The following is a 10,964-nucleotide window of genomic DNA, read 5'->3' on the forward strand; positions in this document are numbered from 1 at the left end:
TCCGTCCCTATTTTCACAAATGGCAGAATTTTCTTCTTAATCAGGGCTGAATAATATTCCATGGATTGCATTTCAAGACTAAAAGTCAACAATGGGCAATTTCCACCAGGCAGATCGGGAAAGTTACCCAAGACCAGGGCAGTGAGAAATGCTTAGTAGCTGGGGACAAAATCCAGGGGCTGGGGCCAGTGTTGCTTCTTCTCTTCATATCCCACCAACAGAGCAAGCAATCCCCTCTTTTACCTCTCCCCCAGGCACATACACCTTGGCCATTAAGAAGGCCCAACCCTGTCAAGCCTCCAACCATTAGCCTTTAAGTAATAATGTAGAAATTATGGTGACATGGACAGAGCACTGGACTTAGAGACACAAGATCTTAGTTTACCTCTATCTCTATCACTACCTAGTAGTGAGACTTTGAGTATTTCTGGGTTTCACTGCTTTTATCTGAAAATGGGGGAAATAATTTTCTTACCTTCATTCACATGGTTGTTGTAAGGATAAAATTAGATAATAGGGAAGGCACACTGGTGTTGAGTAATGAGCATGTTGGACCCAACAGAATGACACTTCCAATTACAACATAAACACTTCACGGTTGTGTGCTTTGGGGAAGATAATTAACCTTTCAGAGTCCTTGTTTCTTAACCTGTAGAATTGTATAAGTAATACCAGTTTTACAAGGATATCGTGAGGATTAAATGAGATAGTGTTAGGAAGTGCCTGGCCTCTAATAGTCACTCAAGCAGTGGTAATTATACTACCAAATCTAGGTGATAATATTTTGTAAACTCCTATACAAATAGACCAAGCAGGTGCACAATAGGAGGAATTCACTGCCGTTTGTTGTTGTTGTTGTTGTTGTTGTTTTTTAAGGACATGGTCCTTCATAAAGATTGATCATCCTGGCTCTTTGTCATTACATCTTTAAATTCAAGATTTCACCATAATAGTTTTCAGAGAAGTTCAGGATAGCAGTGCTATAAAAGCATTGAAAAAAGATGTCTGCAAAGTGGGCAAAACCCTCCAGCTCTAGCCTGCATGCCACCCCCCAAATAAGATTATCTAAGAATTAGCTTAGGACTCTCATTTACTCAGTCAAAATACATGGTTCTTTTAAAAAAAATATTCTATTTATTTATTTTTAGAGAAGGGGAAGGAAGGAAGAAAGAAAGAGAGAGAAACATCAATGTGAGAGAGAAACATCGGTTGCCTCTTGCATGCACCCTTACCAGGGACCTGGCATGCAACCCAGGCATGTGCCCTGACTGGGAATCGAACTAGGCAACTCTTCAGTTTGAGGGAGGATGTCCAACCCACTGAGCCACACCAGCCAGGGCCTGGTTCTTATTCTTTTGACTTTCATAAGAACAGCATTCTTCACATGTTACATGATCCAGTGTTTGCCCATTAGAATGTTTACTTCAATTATCCATATTCATTTTTGTGAAACATTGGTAATTTTCATACATATTGATTTTAATTTATTTTCTGTTACAACTCTGTTTCTTCTTAGTGGAACTCTCAACACTCTCATTGTTTTTATATGTATCAGGTATATGTTAATAATGTTCATTAAACTGCTCAAACCTAAAGAAAATCATTGCAAACAGGCCTGATGAACACCAATGCCAGAGACCAAAATGACAGTCAATAACCTTCTGCTGGTGGCAGAGAGTTGATGACATTTGGTCTCTATAAATGTTTGTGGCTGTAAGGAATGTCTCAAGTGGAGGAGTTTCTGCACATCTAAGGAACTTACTCTATGCCAGACATTGTGCTAGGAGCCAGGAATGCAGCGGGGGCCAGACACACCTACTCCCTGCTTTCCCTAAATTTTCAGTCTAACAAGGGGCACAGATCAGGCAATGGGCACTTGCCATGAAGTGGGCTGAAATGATGGGGAGCTATAGAAGCACAGAAGCAGGTCATCTACCCAGACCTGGAAAACAGAGGAGGCTTCTGGAGGAAGTGCTGTCCAAGCTTAGACCAGAAGAATGAGTAAGATTGTCTCAGGTAAATATGCAGAGAAGAGGATCCTCTGCAGGGAACAAACAGGGCCTGTTTAAGGAATTAAAAGTACTTCCATCCTGCTGGATACAAATAGTGATGCAGAAGATTGGAGAGGTAAGTGGGACTCAGGCTTCACTGGGCCTTATAAGCAATGGCGGGGAAGTGAGGAGTAGTTGAATGCTCTGGAGGGATACACTTAAGGGTCTTGACTGTCTATTTTACTTAGTAATGTGAACTTGGGCAAATTATTTAAGATTTTAAGCCTTAGTTTTCTCATGTGTAAAATGGGGACAGTAGTCTAATCATACCTACTTCATAGGCTTAAGTGTTAACGAGGTAGTGCGCATAAGATATATAACACATAGAATGTGCTCAATAAATATTAGCAATTATTATTTGTATATTACTTCACCTAGTATGAACTTGATATACTTTAGCTGTTGGAGATTTGGTGGCCTCATAGATTTGTATAGGATATATGTATGTATGTGTATGTACATACACACACACACTTTTTTTCACATTACATTTTTTATCTTACTTTTGCTAATTATGAAACAGAGGTTTTATACCTTGATATAGTTCTATTTGACCTCCTTTCTTTTCCAATTTGTCTTCCATGGCTATAATATCATTATCATTGTCTCGACAGTGACAGTATCTTCTGTTTTTCTCAATCTTCTTTATTTTTATTTTTATTGAATTTATTGGGGTGACATTGGTTAATAAAATTATATAGGGAAAAGGTGTACAATTCTATAACACATCATCTGTATATTGCACTGTGTTCACCACCCCAAGGCAAGTCTCTTTCCATCACCATTTATTTCCCCTTTACCCTCTTCTACTTCCCCTCACTCCCTTTCCCTATGGTAATCATACTGTGGTCTGTGTCTGAGGTTTTTTTCTTAATCCCTTCACCTTCTTCACCCAGTCCCCTAGTACCCTCCCATCTGATAGCTGTCAATCTGTTCTCTGTATCTATGAGTCTGTTTATATTTTGTTTGTTAGTTTATTTTGTTCATTAGATTCCACACATAAGTGAAATCATACCGTATTTGTCTTTCCCTGACTGGCTTATTTCACTTGGCATAATATTCTCCAGGTCCATCTATGCTGTCACAAAAGGTAAGATTTCCTTCTTTTTTATGGCCAAGTAGTATTCCATTGTGTAAATGTACCACAGTTTTTTGATCTGCTCATCTACTGATGGGTAGTTACGCTGCTTCCAAATCTTGGCTATTGTAAATAATGATGCAATGAGCATAGGGTTGCATATATTCTTTAGAATTAGTGTTTTTGGTTTCTTTGGATATATTCCCAGAAGTGGAGTTGCCTCAAAAAATTAAAAATGGAACTGACTCAGTGATTTCTCAGTCTTCTGAAACTTGCTGCTTGGGTACCTTCCTGCTTCTTGAATCTAAATTGATATACTAAGGAACGAGCGCCCTCTGGTGTTCAACTTTTATCACTCCAGCAGACGATGTCATTAATTGTGGTCTATGGTCCCTGCCTATTCGCTATGAATAGAAACCCTCAGTCCAGGAGAGGGTCGGGGCTCATAAAACTGTAGGTTTCACAATACAAAACTTCTGGCAATTATAAAATGTCTTTGTCTTTGAACTTTCAAATGTATCACGTATCTACTAATTAATATACAGCCCATGAAAACGTATGTGTGCGCAAAGATGATTACATACGAAGAGACTTTCCTAAAAGAAAAGTCACAAGGATATGAATACCTGGAATCAAGGCCTACATATCCACTATTACTATGTGGCCTTGGGAAAGTCCTCCTCCCAATTGGGCCTCCCATTTTTTAAATGAAAAAGTTAGATTAGATCTGTGTTTCACAAAATACGTTTTGTAGAATATTAATTTTGAAGTATCACATACACACAAAAGAGAAAGGAGATGCTGCATTATCGTATAAATTTGGAAAGTGAGGGTTCAACAAAATAAAAAAATTTTTAACTGCAGGACTTCTCAGAACTTATGCAGTGCTAATATAAGATTATGAATTTGCAAGACATGGCTATAGCTTCCCCGTATCAGTTGACTGTGGAACCTTTGCTGGCAGAGCATCTTGCAGTACTAATATTCTAAGGAAAATAGTCTTGAAAATGCTGGTCTATGTGGTAATTTAATTTGGTGAATCTTCTTGATCACTGCGCCTTTTTTTAAAAATACAGTCAAGGCCAGGCAACCAATCTGCTACTGTTAGTTAGGACACCAAGTCATTGATAAGGAAAATCTGACAACAGAGGAGGAGGTACACCTCCAGAAACACTTTTAAAGAAGAAAGGCTAGTACTACCTACAAGTCTTGAAGCCAAGGGTTTGAAGAAAAGTAGTTGGGGCTTCTTACTTACTGGGACTGTTGGTGGGACACTAGTGGCTCTGTACGCCCGTGGCCACTCCATTTATAATGCCAGCCCTCCCAATACTTTGTTTGCCTTTTGTACCTGCAACTACAAAGCAGATCAAAAATGTGAAAACGTTGCAAAGCAGAAGAGGACCTCTGGTGGACATTTGTAGTAACGACAGGCGGATTGTAATAGCAGCAAAGAGGAAGGATTCACAGCTGTTGGTTATGAATTAAACCATGGCTAGTTTGGTACTCTAGATACCATGCTTGGTGAGAAGTGGCACAAGACTTGGTCAAATTTTATAATTCAGATTTATGGGGGGTTACTTTTTCACAGTACTCAAATGTTGTTATTTGGCGGGGGGGAGGGGGGTGACTCACATGATGCCAGAGTTGCAGAAGGAACCTGAGCTTGAACTTGAGGGTGACCCTAGAGTTATGCTTGCCGGGTCCATTCCCGTTCCCACCCAATCGCCGCACTGGACTCCAGACCAGGTCACTGGGAGAGGGGATAGACAGTGTGGGCGTATGATGTGAGCACTTTTACAGGGAATGAAAAGAGGTCCTGAAGGCCGACCATTTGAATATAAAATTTATTGAGAGTGTTTTTCTGTAACACAAAGGAAAAAGAAAAAAAAATCTGAAAACAATCATGACCATGATATCTTAATAATAGTAGCAACAACAGCGATAATAATAGTTCATGTTTACTGAGAGCGCTATATGCCAAGACACTGTGCTAAGTGCCTTTATACACATTATCTCATTTCATTTTCACAACAACCCAATCAGCAAGCTGCTATTTTTTTATCATCCACATTTTAAAGATGAAGAAACTGAGTTTGAGAGAGATTGAACAAGGTACTTATGGTTACATAGCTACTAATTGCAGAGCTGGGATTAAAGACTTGGCTAACTGCTGCCAAAGCTAATGTGCTAAGTATGCCACAATTAGGGTGATTAATTGTCCAAACTGAGACATTTGAGAGTGAAGAAAGCTCTAAATATACTACATAGTTTTTATATATTTATTTTTGCACCAGAAATTGGTTTTATTATATTGTTGTGCAAAAACCATGGTCAAAGGTAATATCTGTCATTAAAAATATCTGTGTATATTTAAGCAAGAGATAAGTTATTTACAATATATTGATTATCTGAACATTTTAAAATAGCATAAATGAAGTAACTATTATTGGTATATATTCACAAAGTCTGATCAGTGGCTTAGTCCTGCCCTTTATGATAATCACTGATATTTTTAAAAGGATGTATTTTTAATATGGTTTTATTATTTTTAAATTTTTAAAAATAAAATTGCTTGCAATTATTTTCAAACTTGCATTTTAGGGCTAATAAATTTGAAATTATTCCCATCTCCAATTGGTTCAAACCTGTAAACCATAGTATTTTTAACTGAGAAAATACTATGACTGCAGGTGCTGAAGTACCCTGCACATCATCAAGACTAAATGGAGGACATTTACATTTTTAAAAACATTGAAACATGTAAATATTTAATCTCAAATCTTCTCACAGAAATTCTCTATTTAATGTATCATTATTCAACAAATATTTTCATGATACAAAACTCATTTAAAAGTTGTTTCTGAAAGGAACCCTCATGCACTGCTGGTGGGAATATAAACTGGTATAACCACTATGGAAAACAGTAAGGAGGTTCGTCAAAAAAATTAAGAATAGAGCTACCATGTGACCGAGCAATCCCTTTTCTGGGTATCTTCCCCAAAAATGTTAAAACATATTTGTAAAGATATATGCACCCCAAAGTTCATTGCAGCATTATCCACAGTAGTTGAGGCATGGAGACAACCTGTGACCTTTGATGAATGATTGGATAGAGAAGATGTGGTACATGTATATACAACGGAATATTACTCAAGCATAATAAAAGAAGAAATACTGTCATTTCTGACAACATGAATGGATCTTCAGAGTATCATGCTAAGTGAAATAAGTCAGATGGAAAAGGACAAGAACAATATGATTTCATTCATATGTGGAATATAAAACAAATCAACAAACAAACAAAACAAATAAAACTCATAAACACTGACAACAGTATGGTGGTTACCAGAGGGGAAGGGGAATTGGGGAAAGATGAGGGGGGTAAAGCGGGTCAGATATACGGTGATGTAAGGAAACTTAACTTTGGGTGCTGAGCACACAGTGCAATATACTGATGATATGTTATAGAATTGTACACCTGAAATCTATATAATATTATTAACTAATGACACCCAAATCAATTTAATTTGAAAAATAAAAAATAAAAAGTTGTCTCTATGTTCTTTTAAAAATTACTCTGAATGTGGATGCTGAAAATCATAGGCCTTATTTTCATTCCATTTAGTTACAGAAATGTACTCAATTAAAACTGAAAAATAAAAAAATAAAAAGTCGTCCCTACGTTTCTTTTAAAAATTACACTGAACGTGGATGCTGAAAATCATAGACCTTCTTAATTTCATTCCATTCAGATACAGAATAGAAATGTACCTAATTAAAATTTTATCCAATTAAGAAATAGGAGCTCGGTCCTGGCCGATGTAGCTCGGTTGGTTGAAGTGTCATCCCATAGACTGAAAGTTGAGGTTTCAATTCCCCATCAGGGCACATACCCAGGTTTCTTGTTCGGTCCCCAGCAGGGGTGCCTATGAGAAGGCAACCAGTTGATGTTTTTGGTCACATCGGTGCTTCTCGCTCTCTCTCTCTCTGCAATGAAAAAATGTCATTGGGTGAGGATAAAATAGAAAGAAATAGGAGCTCTATCAAAATGTCAAGTGTCTTCCCACAAGTCAAGATAACCCAAAGCACAATTATACAATTTCACAATTAAATGCCATTCACTGCTCACCATAATTTGTTCCGAATCTTTTTTTAAGATACATTTTAATGCTTTCCTGTTTTCATTAACTACAATTTGCTAAAAGCTTTAATAGCCAAAGGGATTTTTTAGCACTTTATTTGTTGAATATTTTGATTAAATATTTCCAACTGATGCTGAACAGCATACCCCAAAATTTAGAGAATTCTTTTTTAAAAAGTCAAGTACTATGGTAGGACACTTGAGTGGACTAACAAAATAGTTCTTCAAAAGCTCAAATATTTCTAGAACCTGATGATGGACAGTAAAGAGAGAAAGCACATGCTGCCATGCTGACTTTTTATTTCTAATTTTTTGGCTACTCAACATGAACTTTGTCACCCAAAAATATAGTTCAGATACTAATTGTGTCTGTGGAAAAATATACTTATAAAATTGACACTATAGTTCCTTTTACAATGGGAGTAATATTGCAGTTGATTTGGATGCACATATCAATTATATGTGCACTATAACCAATCTCAAGGATGTTCCTGCTGTATAGATTTCTTAATTGAGTAAGAATATTATTTTTTATCCTCGCCTGAGGACATGCTTATTGATTTTAGAGGGAAAAGAAGGTAGAAAGTGAGGGAGAGAAACATCATTGTGAGAGCAAAACGTTGGTTGCCTCATATCGTGCCCACACCAAGAATGGAACCCAAAACCTAAGCATGTGCCCTGACAGGAAATTGAACTTGCGACCTTTTGGTTTAGAAGACAATGTTCCAACCAACTGAGCCACACTGGACAGAGTGAGAACATTATTTTTATATAAAAATTTTCCTCTGCTAAAATTTGTGTTCATATTATCAGTGAAAAAAGACAAATATTGCCCTGACTGATGTGGCTCAGTTTGTTGGGGGTTGTCTCACAAAGTGAAAGGTCGCTAGTTCAATTCCCAGCCAGGGCACATGCCTGGGTTGTGGGTTCAGTCCCTGGTCAGGGTGCATACAAGAGAAAAGAGATTGATGTTTCTCTCTCACACTGATGTTTCTCTCCCTCTCTTTCTCCTTCCCTTCCTCTTTCTCTAAAATAAATAAATAGTCTTTATTATTTTTCTTTTTTTATTATTTTTTATTTATAAATCATGTTTATTCTCTTACAGTTATGTCAATTTTTCCCCCTTTACCCTCCTCCAACCATCCCACCGCCATCCCCTCGCTCCCACAGTCAATTCCCACTCTGTTGTCCATGTCCACGTGTCATTCATACATGTTCTTTGTCTAGTCCCTTCCCCTTCTTTCCACCATAGTCTTCTTTCCCCCTCCCCTCTGGTCACTTTCAGTCTGCTCCATGTTTCCGTGCCTCAGGTTTATTTTGTTTGTTAGTTTATTTTGTTGAATAGAGTCCACTTATAGGTGAGATCCTATGGTACTTGTCTTTCATCAACTGGCTTATTTCACTTAGCTTAATATTCTCCAGTTTCATCCATGTTGTCACAAAAAGTAGGAGTTCCACCTCTCTCTCTTTCTTTCTCTCTTAAATGTAGATTGTTCTTATTTATTTTTTAAATGTCAAAGTTCAGTATAAAATATTTAAAAAATTAAAACCATTATAAAGTCTCAGCAATTAAACCTACATGACACCAGCACAGAAATAATCAAGTAGAGCAATGAAATATAATGAATATTCTAGAGACAAACGTGTATATCTGATTAATATATGTATGATTAAGCTGATACTTCAAATCAGTGGGGAAAATAAGGTTTATTCAACAAATAAGGTGCATGGACCACTATTACTTGAAATAAAACAAATACAGAGCCCTATTTCACACATTATACAAGAAATATTCAGGTGAATTAAAAATCAATATGTAGACTCTAAGGAGTTTTAGAAGAAAACAGAATGAATATTTTTCATGACCTGAGGTAAAATATTCAACCCCAGAAGCTATAAAGTAAATATTGACAATATGACTATAATAAACATTTATCTATATATTAATATACATACAAAAAAGTTAAAGGACAAGGGATAGAAAAGTATTTGCAACACATCTAAAACATGGTTAATAGTTTTTTTGTTTGTTTGTTTCTTGTTTGTTTTTTTAGGGAAAAAAATTCAACAAACCTTTAATCAATAAATGGGTAAAGAATACCAAAAAGTCATTTAAAGCTTTTTTTTAAAAAAAAAATAGAAATAGGCAAGAAATATACTAAACTGGTTTAGTTTCAACAAATAATAAAGGAACAATTAAAATAATATCATTGTCACAATCAGATTAATGAGTATTAAAAATACTGGTAATATCAAGTACTGGCAACTGTGAAAGGAACTGGGTATTCATAGAAACTTTTTCTTCATCTTAAAGCAGTCCCTTTAGCATACTTTGCAGTGCTGGTTTGGTGGAGGTGTAGTCTTTTAGCCTTCTTTGGTCTGGGAAACTCCTTATTTTGCCTTGCATTTTAACTGAGGGCCTTGCTAGGTAGAGCAGTCTTGGTTGCAAGCCTTTGCTTTTCATGATTTTGAATATTTCTTTCCATTCCCTTCTGGCTTGCAGTGTTTCTGTTGAGAAGTCAGATGCTAGCCATATCGGGGCTCCCTTATATGTTACTACCTCTTTCTCCCTTGCTTGCTTTAGGATTCTCTGTTTGTCTTTGATATTTGCCATTTTAATGATGATGGGTCTTGGAGTGGGCCTCATGGGGTTCCTCTTGAATGGGACCCTCTGTGCTTCCTGGACTTGTGTGACTTTTTCTCTCCTCCAGTTGGGGAAGTTTTCCATCATTACTTTTTCAAACAGGTTCTCTATGCCTTCTTCCTCTTCTTCTCCTTCTGGTATCCTTATTATATAGATATTATTACATTTCAGGTTGTCCTGCATTTCCCTCAATGCCTCTTCCTTCTTTTTGAGTCTTTTTTCATTTTCTTGCTCTTTCTGGGAGCTTTTTCCTATATTGTCCTCCAGCTCACTGATTCGATCCTCGGCTTCATCCAGCCTGCTTTTGATTCCTTCTACTGTGTTCTTCAGTTCAGAAATTGTACTCTTCATTTCCTCTTGTCTCTTATTGATAGTTTCTATGTCCTTTTTTATGCTGATAGAGTTTGCAGTAAGTTCCTCGTAGTTTCCCTGTAGTTTTTGGTAATTCTCTCTGAGCTCACTGAGCTCATTGAGCTTGCTTAGAACCATTGTTTGGAACTCAATATCTGATAGTTTAGTTTCCTCTATTTCATTTTGTTCTCTTTCTGGGAATTCCTCCTTTCCCTTCGAGTGGGGCATATTTCTTTGTCTTCCCATTATTTGCGAGACTCTTCTCTTTTGCTTCTGCTTCTTAAGTTGATCTGTCTTGATTTCCTGACTTTGTGATGTGAACTTCTATGGTCGGAGACCGCTGTTTTTACTTTCTGGATCTGCCTCTGATGATGTCAGATGTTGACCCTGTCTGACATTAGGCAGTCTGTTCGAGACTTCCAGGAATCTGCTGTCTGTGGCTGTCTCCTTCACCTGTTAATCTAGTCACTCTGCACTCAGCAGGCCACCTTCACAGCTCAGGGTGGGGCGGAGTCCCTCCTGGGGGTGGGGTTATTGGGTTCTTTCACACTGCTGTTGTATGGGGGAGGAGTCCGCACTGGGATCCTGATGGCTACTCTCTTAGTTCTCTCCACAAAGCCTCCATCCCCAGTCTCTCCTCAAGTGTCACCATACCTCTCTAAGTCCCCTTTAGCCAGGGATCTACTGTCTGTGGCTGCC

The 10,964-nt window shown here is 37.4% G+C and overlaps 1 pseudogene; it reads left to right on the forward strand.

Moving 5' to 3' along the window:
- Positions 1-2,164: 2,164 nt before the first annotated feature.
- LOC129065428 (ATP synthase subunit C lysine N-methyltransferase-like) lies at positions 2,165-4,949 on the forward strand (annotated as a pseudogene).
- Positions 4,950-10,964: the final 6,015 nt, after the last annotated feature.

Source organism: Pteronotus mesoamericanus, unplaced genomic scaffold, assembly GCF_021234165.1.
Source record: "Pteronotus mesoamericanus isolate MK-2021 breed Mesoamerican mustached bat unplaced genomic scaffold, CSHL_Meso_final contig_178, whole genome shotgun sequence".
Classification (NCBI taxonomy): Eukaryota; Metazoa; Chordata; class Mammalia; order Chiroptera; family Mormoopidae; genus Pteronotus; species Pteronotus mesoamericanus.